Raw genomic sequence first — 11,125 nt, 5'->3', positions numbered from 1 at the left:
CATTTGCCACAACATTCCATACCAAAAATACAACAAAGAAGGCCCAGGACAGTTGAGCATCTATTATCCTGTTTCTTTCCCCAAACTCTAGCAACCGGTCTCCTTCGTTTCTAGACGTACTGTATATGAACTGTTGGTTAAAAAAAAAAGGATGAAAGGCTATACAGTGGTAAATATGCCCTGTCCCATCTTTTTCGAGATATGTTGCAGTCATCAAATTCAAATTTGCCTTATTTTTCCATTAAAATGACACATCAGTTTAAACTTATAATATGTTTTCTATGTTCTACTATGAATAAAATCTGGGTTTATGAGATTTGCAAATCATTGCTTTTTGTTTTTATTTACATTTAACATGCCATCCTGAACTTTTTGGGAATTGGGGTTGTATAAAATACAAGGGTATGCAAACAGGGATGAACTCATCTTTAAAATTCATAGCTTAATACAGCAATATTATATTTTCTTATTAGTGATAAAACTTTGAAATCCTGTAATTTTACACATCATTGTCCACTTATTTTTATTGTTGTTTTTTTAATATCTTATCCAAATCTTGTTAGATTGAACTATTTATAGATATTTATATACTATCTAATCACTTTAATATGTTATAATGAATGTGCATTGAATACTTAACATCACATTTTTCTAAAAACTAGGTGGTAGGAGAGAGCAGAGTTGCTAGGACAAGAGGAATGACAAATGAACAACGGACCAACAATTAAATCTTACTCTGTCTGTCATTTTCTTCTTACAATCACCCCCTCTGCCTTAGGAATTTCTGTAATGGGTTTCATTGTTTTTTATCAGGAATATATACATTCAGTTTAATGTGCAAATAAATAACTGCTAGTTAAGCGATAGACTGTTTGTTTAACCACATATCATTTTTAATGTATTGACTGTTGCAGTAGTGAGGCGCCTGAAAGAGAGAGAAAAGCAGGGTTAATAATTGATTGATAGATTTGATTGCCAGGGAAGTTTGATTCAAATCAATTCAATTAAATTCATTTTTATTTGTATAGCACTTTTAACAATGAACATTGTCTTAAAGCAGCTTTACACAGATAATGTGGTGATTAAAAGTAAATATGTTCTTTATAAGTTTTGATTGTGCTTGGTATGGATCTATGTAAAGATAGTTTGTTCTGTTTACCATTATATACTTAAGCAAAGTTTGCAATATCTTGCGACTGTTACATTGAACAAAATAGGCACAGGCAATGGATGTGGATAACAGCAAGCTCCTTGATTAGTGAGCACAATTATCACACGTCTTACCAACCCCCTGAAATGCATCAAGACAATAGAGTTATATAGCAGTTAGCAGTTATCACACACACCTTGGAGGTAAGAGGAAAAATTTGCATTCAAGTAATGTACAAAGGAACACACTTTGTTATCCAGGGTCATTGTGTGAGTCTGCTGTGACCAGATGGGTTTAATCTCCTTGGAATATCAGTGGAAGGTATACAAAATGTAATGCTGCCTAAGAATTTGTGGTGATTACCACTGCACTGTAAATATAGTCATTAAACCTGAAGTGTACTCACAGCATCTGGACTTCTTTTTTTAGATCTAGATGGGGAGTTTCATCTCCAAATGCAACTCTAATTGTATGAAAAAGCATCAGGCTTGCTGACAATCAACACTTATCAGGGTCTCTTTTGTGTTTGTCAGATAAAGTCCATTGTGTGAACTGCCTTCTTAGTGATGGAAACCCTGCTCATTGGAACTCCACGGGTTCAGCAATGCCTGGATGGCATTCTGATTTAATGCAAAACATTGGAATAACACATTGTATGCTTACAGGCCCAAACAAAATGTTTTGCAGAAGCTAGGCTGCAAAAATATACAAAAGTATTGAGTTTATTGGGCTATTGAGTGGATTTAGTGGATGGCATCAAGCTAACCCGTGAAAAGGTGGAAGCTATACAAAAAATCTTTGCCCCTGTGGAATAAAACTAAACTCCGGGCATTCTTGAAACTTTTACAGCTTTTTTCTCTCCAACACTCTCTTCTCTCCACACTAGAGCCCTTTAATCAGCTTCTGGAAAAGTCTGCTACTTGGCAGTAGAGATAAGAAATCCAAATCTATTTATGGATTCAAATCCTTTTGAATCACTCACTAAACGGATCCGAGTCTCATGAGCCCCTTGAGTCACTTGAGTAAATGGGGATTCTGTATGTTTTGCCATGGAATTCCACTAGAGGGCACTCATGAAATTTTTAGAATTCACCCAATCTGTGGCCTCATAAATCCTGCTCACAAGTCCCTCGGATCCAGCTGTTTCACTACATCCTATAAATCTGACGGGTCTGCTAAATCCCACAGTTCAGGTAGATCAGCCAGGACACGTATAGGACCCGTGAAACTGAGTCTTTTGTTTTTCTAACCATGCAGAAAAATTTCCTGAAAAACTCAGTCAGCTACTAATAGTTGCTTCAGTTACTTGCTAACAACAACTTTGAACAACTCAGTTGTATAATTGATAGTTTGTATTTATTCCTTGGGTTAGTTGACAGAAAAATTTCCTGAAAAACTCAGTCAGCTACTAATAGTAGCTTCAGTTACTTGCTAACAACAACTTTGAACAACTCAGTTGTATAATTGATAGTTTGTATTTATAACAGGGCATTGCTTTGCCTTGTCGCATGAGTGAAAGAAAAGGTGTTCCTGTGGTAAAAATGTAATTAAACAGTGTAAATGACTGAGAATCAAGAATATGCCAAATGTTTATTTTATATACATCACCTCGCCAGTGTAACAGAAAGAAAAGGGACGAATGTCATTAAACATATTGTCCATAGACTGAAAAGTTCGGTGCTTTCTTTTTTCAAGATGCTTTCCGGTTGTCAAATGCCAGTCAGCGAGTAGTTCTTGGTTTAAAACATTAGAGTGCACAGTTTAGGTTATGTCAATTTTGGAGTGCATATAGGTATGAGTTGCCGGGATGAAGTGTAGAAGGCACTTTATTTGGGTCGTCATTAAGGAGAAGTGATATGCGCAGCACTTTTTTCTTATCAGTTCATTGGATGAACAGTTTTTTCTGTTGTTGATTTCGTGGTTGTTAGGTTTTGGCACATTTAGTGGGGGAGAACGTAACAAAGAAAAATTATTTATTTTGAATAGTGCCAAAACAATTTTCTGTCTGTGAAATAGTTAATTACAGTGGAACCCGGTTATGTCACCGGCCTAGGGGATGCCAAAAAGCGTTGAGATAACCGTTGATTGAGACAAACGAAAACCAATATGGCGGCAATATATTAACTGGAAATTTCTTTATGTACATGATGTGTTTTTAAATGAGAATGTGCATGCACGTGTTTTTGGAGGTTTTTTACACAACAGCGTTGCCGCGATTTGTGCGATTGGTCATGCGGATCGAGATAACCTGTAATGCGGATAAGGAGGCGGAAGCCGACGTAAACGCAAACAAAGTTTATTGAGAATACTCAGGAGATAATCAACCAATCATTATGGATGCACAAGCCAGTGCACTCTTAGTGCCGATCCCAAGCCCGGGTAAATGGGGAGGGTTGCGTTAGGAAGGGCATCCAGCGTAAAAACGTGCCAAATCAAATATGCGGATCACAAATGAGAATTTCATACCGGATCGGTCGAGGCCCGGGTTAACAACGACCGCCACAGGTATCGTTCGCCGACAGGGTACCGGTGGAAATTGGGCTACTGTTGGCCGAAGGAGGAGAAGGAGAGGAGGAAGACGTCTACAGAGACGGCAGGCAAAGGAGCAGTGTAGGAGAGTGGAGGTTCGTGTTAGTACTTTAAATGTTGGTACTATGACGGGTAAAGGGAGAGAGGTAGCTGATATGATGGAGAGGAGAAAAGTAGATATGCTGTGTGTTCAGGAGACCAAGTGGAAAGGGAGTAAGGCCAGGAACATCGGAGGTGGATTTAAACTGTTATCATGGTGTGGATGGAAAGAGAAATGGTGTAGGGGTGATTCTGAAGGGAGAGTACAGTAAGAGTGTAGTGGAGGTGAAGAGAGTTTCTGATAGGGTGATGATCGTGAAGCTGGAAGTTGAAGGAATGATGATAAATGTCATCAGTGCCTATGCTCCACAAGTTGGCTGTGAGATGGAGGAGAAGGAAAAATTCTGGAGTGAATTAGATGAAGTGGTGGATGGTGTACCTAGGAAAGAAAGATTGGTGATTTGGGCAGACTTTAATGGGCATGTAGGTGAAGGGAACAGAGGTGATGAGGAGGTGATGGGTAGGTATGGTTTTAAGGAGAGGAATGTGGAAGTGCAGATGGTGGTAGATTTTGCTAAAAGGATGGAAATGGCAGTGGTGAATACTTATTTTAAGAAGAAGGAGGATCATAGGGTGACGTATAAGAGTGGAGGAAGGTGCAAACAGGTGGACTATGTGCTATGCAGGAGATGCAACCTGAAGGAGATTGGAGACTGTAAGGTGTTGGCAGGGGACAGTGTAGCTAGACAGCATCGGATGGTGGTCTGTAGGATGGTTTTGGAGGTGAAGAAGAAATGAAGACTGAAAGAAGAATAAGATGGTGGAAACTTAAGGAGGAAGAGTGTAGTGTGAGGTTCAGGGAAGAGGTCAGACAGGAGCTCAGTGGTGTTAAGGAGGTGTTGGATGATTGGGCAACTACTGCAGGAGTGATGAGGGAGGCAGCTGGAAAAGTACTTGGTGTGACATCTGTATATAGAAAGCAAGACAATGAGACGTTGTGGTGGAATGAGGAAGTGCAGGAGAGCATAAGGAGAAAGAGGATGGCAAAACAAAAGTGGGATATTCTGATGAGAAAAGTAGGCAGGAGTACAAGGAGATGCAGCAGCAGGTGAAAATGGGATCTGGCGAAAGCCAAGGAAAAGGCATATGAGGAGCTGTATGAGAGGTTGAACACTAAGGAAGGAGAAAAGGATTTATACCGATTGGCCAGGCAGAGGGACAGAGCTGGGAAGGACGTACTGCAAGTTAGAGCAGTGAAGGATGGAGAGGGAAATGTGTTGACTAGTGAGGAGAGTGTGTTGAGAAGGTGGAGGGAGAGAGAGAGAAGGTTGGACGATGTGGAGTTGGTGAAGCAGGATATAGATAGGATTAGTAAGGAGGAAGTGAGAGCAGCGATTGAGAGGACGAAGAGTGGAAAGTCAGTTGGACCAGATGACATGCCGGTAGAAGCGTGGAGATGTTTAGGAGAGATGGCAATGAAGTTTTTGACCAGATTGTTTAACAGGATTTTGGAAGGTGAGAAGATGCCTGAGGAATGGAGAAGAAGTGTGCTGGTACCGATCTTTAAGCATAAAGGAGATGTGCAGTCTTCCCATTCACCTCAACAGTTCAGCTGGAACTGACTAAAGAATGGCTGATTGAACACTTTATTCTTATCTCGCATCGCCTATAGGTGTCACTAATTCCCCTCTTCTCAGGTATAATATGTAGACAAATTAATTACACAAACAATATGTATAAACAGCAGGATCGGGGTAATCCGGGGTGCCGTTGGGAGAATGCGGAGTCCGAGAAGAAGGGTACGTAGCGGGATACGTATACGCGATTACACAGACCGACATGAACCAACACAAACGATCATGAACAAACAATAACGGGCTGCGAGTGTGTGGAGGTGAGGGGCTTAAATAGGAGATGGGATGAGTGAGTGAATGAGAATCAGGTGTGTGTGATCAAGCAGGGTGCTTCGGGGAATGCCGCAGCCGAGGGCGTGTCATGGGGATTCCTGACATAACCGACGTTAAGTGGCAAAATTGCCCCCCCTTGTGCTCGAGATATTAGGGTTCGGCGGCATAAAAAATCTACATAACCGATTAAAAAATGCTAATACAAAGCGAGAATTTAGCGGTTATAATTAAAAAAAGTCGACTTAATAGGGTTGGCGAGTTAACCAAGGTCGAGATAAGTATATAGTATACGAGACTGTATATACATATTGTTTGTGTAATTAATTTGTCTACATATTATACCTGAGAAGAGGGGAATTAGTGACACCTATAGGCGATGCGAGATAAGAATAAAGTGTTCAATCAGCCATTCTTTAGTCAGTTTCAGCTGAACTGTTGAGGTGAATGGTAAGCAACAAATGTCCTCTCCGGTAATATTTATACACAAACTGTTAATAATTTTTTTTATTTATTTTACAAGACGATATATGTGTTTAAGTGTTTAAGTGTTAAGTGATAAGTGTTTTTGACAACTTGGCGCAGTTGAGTTTTTTAAATTAGCTCTTAATTAAGTTACAGGTGTTCCACACGTGAGCGGGCGTGCTAGATGTATGTACAATTTGTGTTATTTCTTTTACTTTTATGTACTTATTTTGTTTCCTTTACTTTGTATGATTTTTAACCGTTTTCTGACCGGATGAGCTGTATTTACGCAACCGCGTGTCTTTATTTTTACCCTCAGGTATGGTGTATTGTGAATTTTTTTGGTTGTCATTATTATTACAGTGGAAGCCAAATCTGACCCGCGGAGTAATTATTTTTGGTCCGCGAGATCATATCAAGTGTGTATTAGAGCTGCCCGCCAGTGTATAGCGCATACACAGCTAATACTACAAATCCCAGAATGCTTTGTTGGCGCGTTAGCGCGTCAGTCGAGACCGCTGAAAACTCCGCGCTGAAAAACTCCGCGTACTCAGCGCTAAATTTACCCGGAGATTTACCGACTTTGAATCCCAGAGATGCAGATTTGATCTGCTCAGTAATCCGTTTGTGGTTGACGTGGAAAGCGCACTAACCAACCTCTAAATAGAGCTGATTAAACTCCTGTGTAGAGACACGCTCAAGTCAAAGTACGACTCTGTGTGTGCTGCACAGTTTCCATGTTTCCTCCCCGACACACTGCTCCAACTCCGTGTCCAAGCGGCTCAAACACTCTCTGTGTTCACCAGCATATATCTGTGTGTAACTGTTCTCTTTAATGAAGATGAACAAAACCCCACTCTGGAGTCTCACTGATGAACATCTTCACTCAATCCTGAGGATTTACTCAGCTCAGAGCCTAAACCCACACATGATGCATTTGCATCTAAGAAGAGATGCAGGAATCTGACTTCAACCAATCAGAGTAAATCTGAGTGTAGCAAACTGAGCTCGAATGAATGTTGTCTTTATGCACTTTTTCTACTTTAAGGCATGAACTGGTAATGGTTGAATGATTGCTTTTTTTAATTGAAGGAAATTATTATTATTATTGGTTGTTTTGTTGTTGCCCTGTGAAAAAAGGTTTACATTAAAAAGGAATTAGAAAGTCTAAAGAGAGAGAGAGAGAGAGAGAGAGAGAGAGAGAGACATAATAAGAAACGAATACCACTGATGTGTTTTATTTCTAATTTAATTTCTCATGTGTTTATAATATTAAACGTTGGTTGTTCCAGATTCAATGTTTATGCAAAACTAAAGTTTGTTTCCATATAAAAAGGTTAAATATTACAGATCTGGAGAGAAGGAAAACATGCACAATTGCAGTCAACTTTTCAATAAATTTTGAGTTTGGCCCGTGATTTCGTCCCAGTTTTTAATTTTGGCCCACTGTGAATTTGAGTTTGACACCCCTGTCCTAGGGGGTCGCCAAAAAGCATCGAGATGACCGAAAATCAATATGGCGGCAATATATTAACGTGCTTGAAATTTCTTTATGTACATGATGTGCGTTAATAAATGAGAATGTGCATGCACGTGGAGGGTTTTTTTACACAACAGTGTTGCCGCGATTTGTTTGATGAAGGCATGCTATAAAAATGTACATACAGTACATGTTTGTTAACTGTCAGGAATCCAGGTGCTTTCTCGGCCGCTTTCTCTGAAGCTCCCGGCTTCAATCGCGCACATATGGTGCTCGTTTAGCATCATCACCAGCTCCTATTTAAACTTTCGCACTCTCACCGTCCGTTATTGTTGGTATATGTTGGTTCACGGCAGTCGTTGTTATCGCTCATGCGTATCCCGGTACGTGCCTTCCCACCGGCACTTTCTCAATGATCCTGGCGTTGTTAATTCTAGGCTTTTACTGCTCATCCCACGTTCCGTGCTGCGCTCCTACCAAGCGCCGCGCCGCGCCCCTACCAAGCGCGACTTTCGCCTCCCGTTCATCGCATAACATTTAACAACAAAAGGCATATGTGCACTAACCAACAGCAGAGATTCACCAGTATACAATACAACACCTGTAGCATCTGTAAGGCTTGATTTTTCCGCCACTTTCGTGAGTTCTTTTGCAGCTGCACAGCGCCGATCGAGATAACTGATGTTAAATGGCAAATTTTTCCCCCCTTGTGCTCGAGATATCAGGGTTCGGCAACATTCGACAACCATTAAAAAATGCTTAGACAAAGCGAGAATTTGGCGGTTTCACTTCAAAAACGTCGACTTATATTATTATTATTATTATTATTATGTTTATAAAAACAGAAAATTATTAGGAGTTCATAAATGTGACAATTTATTGGTTATGACCGGTCAGTTCCAGCTGAACTGTTGAGGTGAATGTTTTGTGACAGGATGAGCTGTATTTACGCAACCTGCATGTCTTTATTTTTACCCTCAGTAAACACAACGCATGGATGAACTCGAAAAATGTTGTGAAGGTAGTCTTCTATGGGAGAATCTGACATGAGAACCAAGAGGGGTTACACCGGCACTTAAGGATGGTATGAGGAGAGTTGGCTAATACAAGGTGCAAATGAATATTAAAAGTCTATTATTTACATATGCAATCACAGGAACTGCAGATTAATAAAAAATGCACACCATAACATTACTATGGTTATATAGCCTGATAAATAAACATTGTTCACCTTAACTGTTAAATTCTGTAAAGCAACTTTGAGACAATGTCTGTTGTGAAAAGTGCTATAAAAATAAAATTAACTTGACTTGATAACTTTCAACAATCAACATAACAGATATTCTACAAAGACTCCATCACAAGAGCATGCATTACTGAAATAGACTCGCAAAGAGTCAACTGCATTAATGTTATTTAACATCTGATGAGACACAACATAACAGTCAAAAATGTGAGTGATAGGGTTTCTGCCTGCTTTTGCCAGAGTCCTTCTACTAGAGGGGCTTTCTAAATCCTTAGAATCCACCGAATCCTTGGACTCATGAATCTCACTCTCTCACACACACACTTGGATCTGGCTCATTCGCTATGAGCTATCAAGGTCACCAAGGACACAAGTGATCCAAGTAAATAAAGAGAGAGTTTCATGAATCCCTCCTCATATAAACGATCGGGTTATTTAACCCGGATAAATCCGGATTCGCTAATCTCTACTTGGCAGTCGAGAGCCAAGCACAAAGCGGTTTATGCTAAGGCAACATAATTGCTGAAAACTTGTTGTGTTGGTGTGCATTATAATGCAATAAAACAGTTGGTGCATTGTTATACATACCAACACAAGTTTGTGGCATTAAAAAAAAAAATAAACCTCTTGTTTGTGATGCCTCAATTTATGTGTTTGGGGCTTTATAGTTCCACATGAAGCATGCCAGCCAAGAGAGACCTATTTGCTTTGCTTCCAGATCAGTGATTGCCACTAAGTTATTCTCAAGTTGCTAAGGAGGTTTTGATGGTCGTTTTTGGTGTTAGAGAGTACCACTAGCGTCTTGCAGGTAATCATTTTGTGGTTTTGACTGATCACAAATGTTACAAGTCTATGCCTGCCACCCAATCGCCACGAATGTTACGGGGAGATTGATCTTTGGGGCTTTTGACTATGATTTGTGATACACACCTGGCAAACGTGCATTTCTGATGCCCTGATGCCAAGCTTACACTTAAAGGCCATGTCCTGTCAAAATTATCAGGCCAGCTGATGTAACAGACAGCTGTATCAAACCCTTCCTTATATGCTGTCATGTTTGCTCTCGGGTAGTTGTGTGGTCCTGACTTGGTGAGAAGAAAAGTACAACCCAATCTTTTTATATTTTTCCAGTTCAGCAGCCGGAATCTTCAACTACAAAGCCATGCTGTTGTAAAAGATGCAGTATGCAGTTTAGCATTGTCTTGCTAAAATCTACAAGGCCTACCCTGAAAAAGATATCTGAATGGAAGCATATTTTGCTCTAAATTCAATTAAATTCAATTTATTTTTTATTTGTATAGCACTTTTAACAATGAACATTGTCTCAAAGCAGCTTTACACAGATAATGCGGCGATTAAAAATGAATATGTTCTTTATGAGTAAGTTTGTCCCTGATGAGCAAGCCGGTGGCGACTGTGGCAAGGAAAAACTCCCCGAGATGGCATAAGGAAGAAACCTTGTGAGGAACCAGACTCAAGAGGGAACCCATCCTCATCTGGGTTACACCGAATGTCCATTTGTGGCAGGTATACAATGTTGCGGGGTACAGTGATGATGATCAAAAGCGAAATGTATTCCTGAGTCAGTGTAGGAGACTGTTGATCAACTACAGTCCAATCCATCCTCAAAGCTCCCGTTCTTACTCTGGAATTTCATGGAACCACTCAAGGCGTTGATGACAAACCTTCCCCAGCTGCACAGAGTGGCCTCCAGTCAAAGAGAACACTATCCAGAGGCCGGCCTGGACGAAGTGGGAAGATCCACGGAGGGGAGAGGGGCAGGAACAGTGGTCACTGGAGCCTCAGGAGCATGTTTAACTTGACAGAGAGAGAGAGAGAGAGAGAGAGAGAGAGAGAGAGAGAGAAGAGGGTGACAGGAAGAGAAGGATATGGATTATTAAGTGTACCTATTGTTGCATGAGAGTTAAAGTCACTGTGCAGTTTGGACTCCGGCAAGACTCGCTATGGCAGCATAACTAAAAGGGAGAACCAGAAGGCAACACAGACATGAGGGATCTCTGGGATAAGAGACGACCCACCACACCACCATCAACAAAACCTGAGTGAATGCGTGAATGTGAGGGGACGACAGCGTACAAATATCCCAGTTCACCAAACACTCTACATCAATGTTCCCTCCAGATCTGAGCCTTTACTTGAGAAAAAATCTACTGATCAAAGGCTTGACTGAATAAATATGTTTTCAACCTCGACTTAAACACTGAGACTGTGTCTGAGTCCCGAACACTGATTGGAAGGCTGTTCCATAACTACGGGGCTTTATAAGAGAAAGATCTGCCCCCTGCTGTAAT

Source organism: Silurus aristotelis (assembly GCF_946808225.1).
Source record: "Silurus aristotelis genome assembly, chromosome: 18".
Taxonomy (NCBI): Eukaryota; Metazoa; Chordata; class Actinopteri; order Siluriformes; family Siluridae; genus Silurus; species Silurus aristotelis.
Note: the sequence above shows the minus strand (reverse complement) of the source record.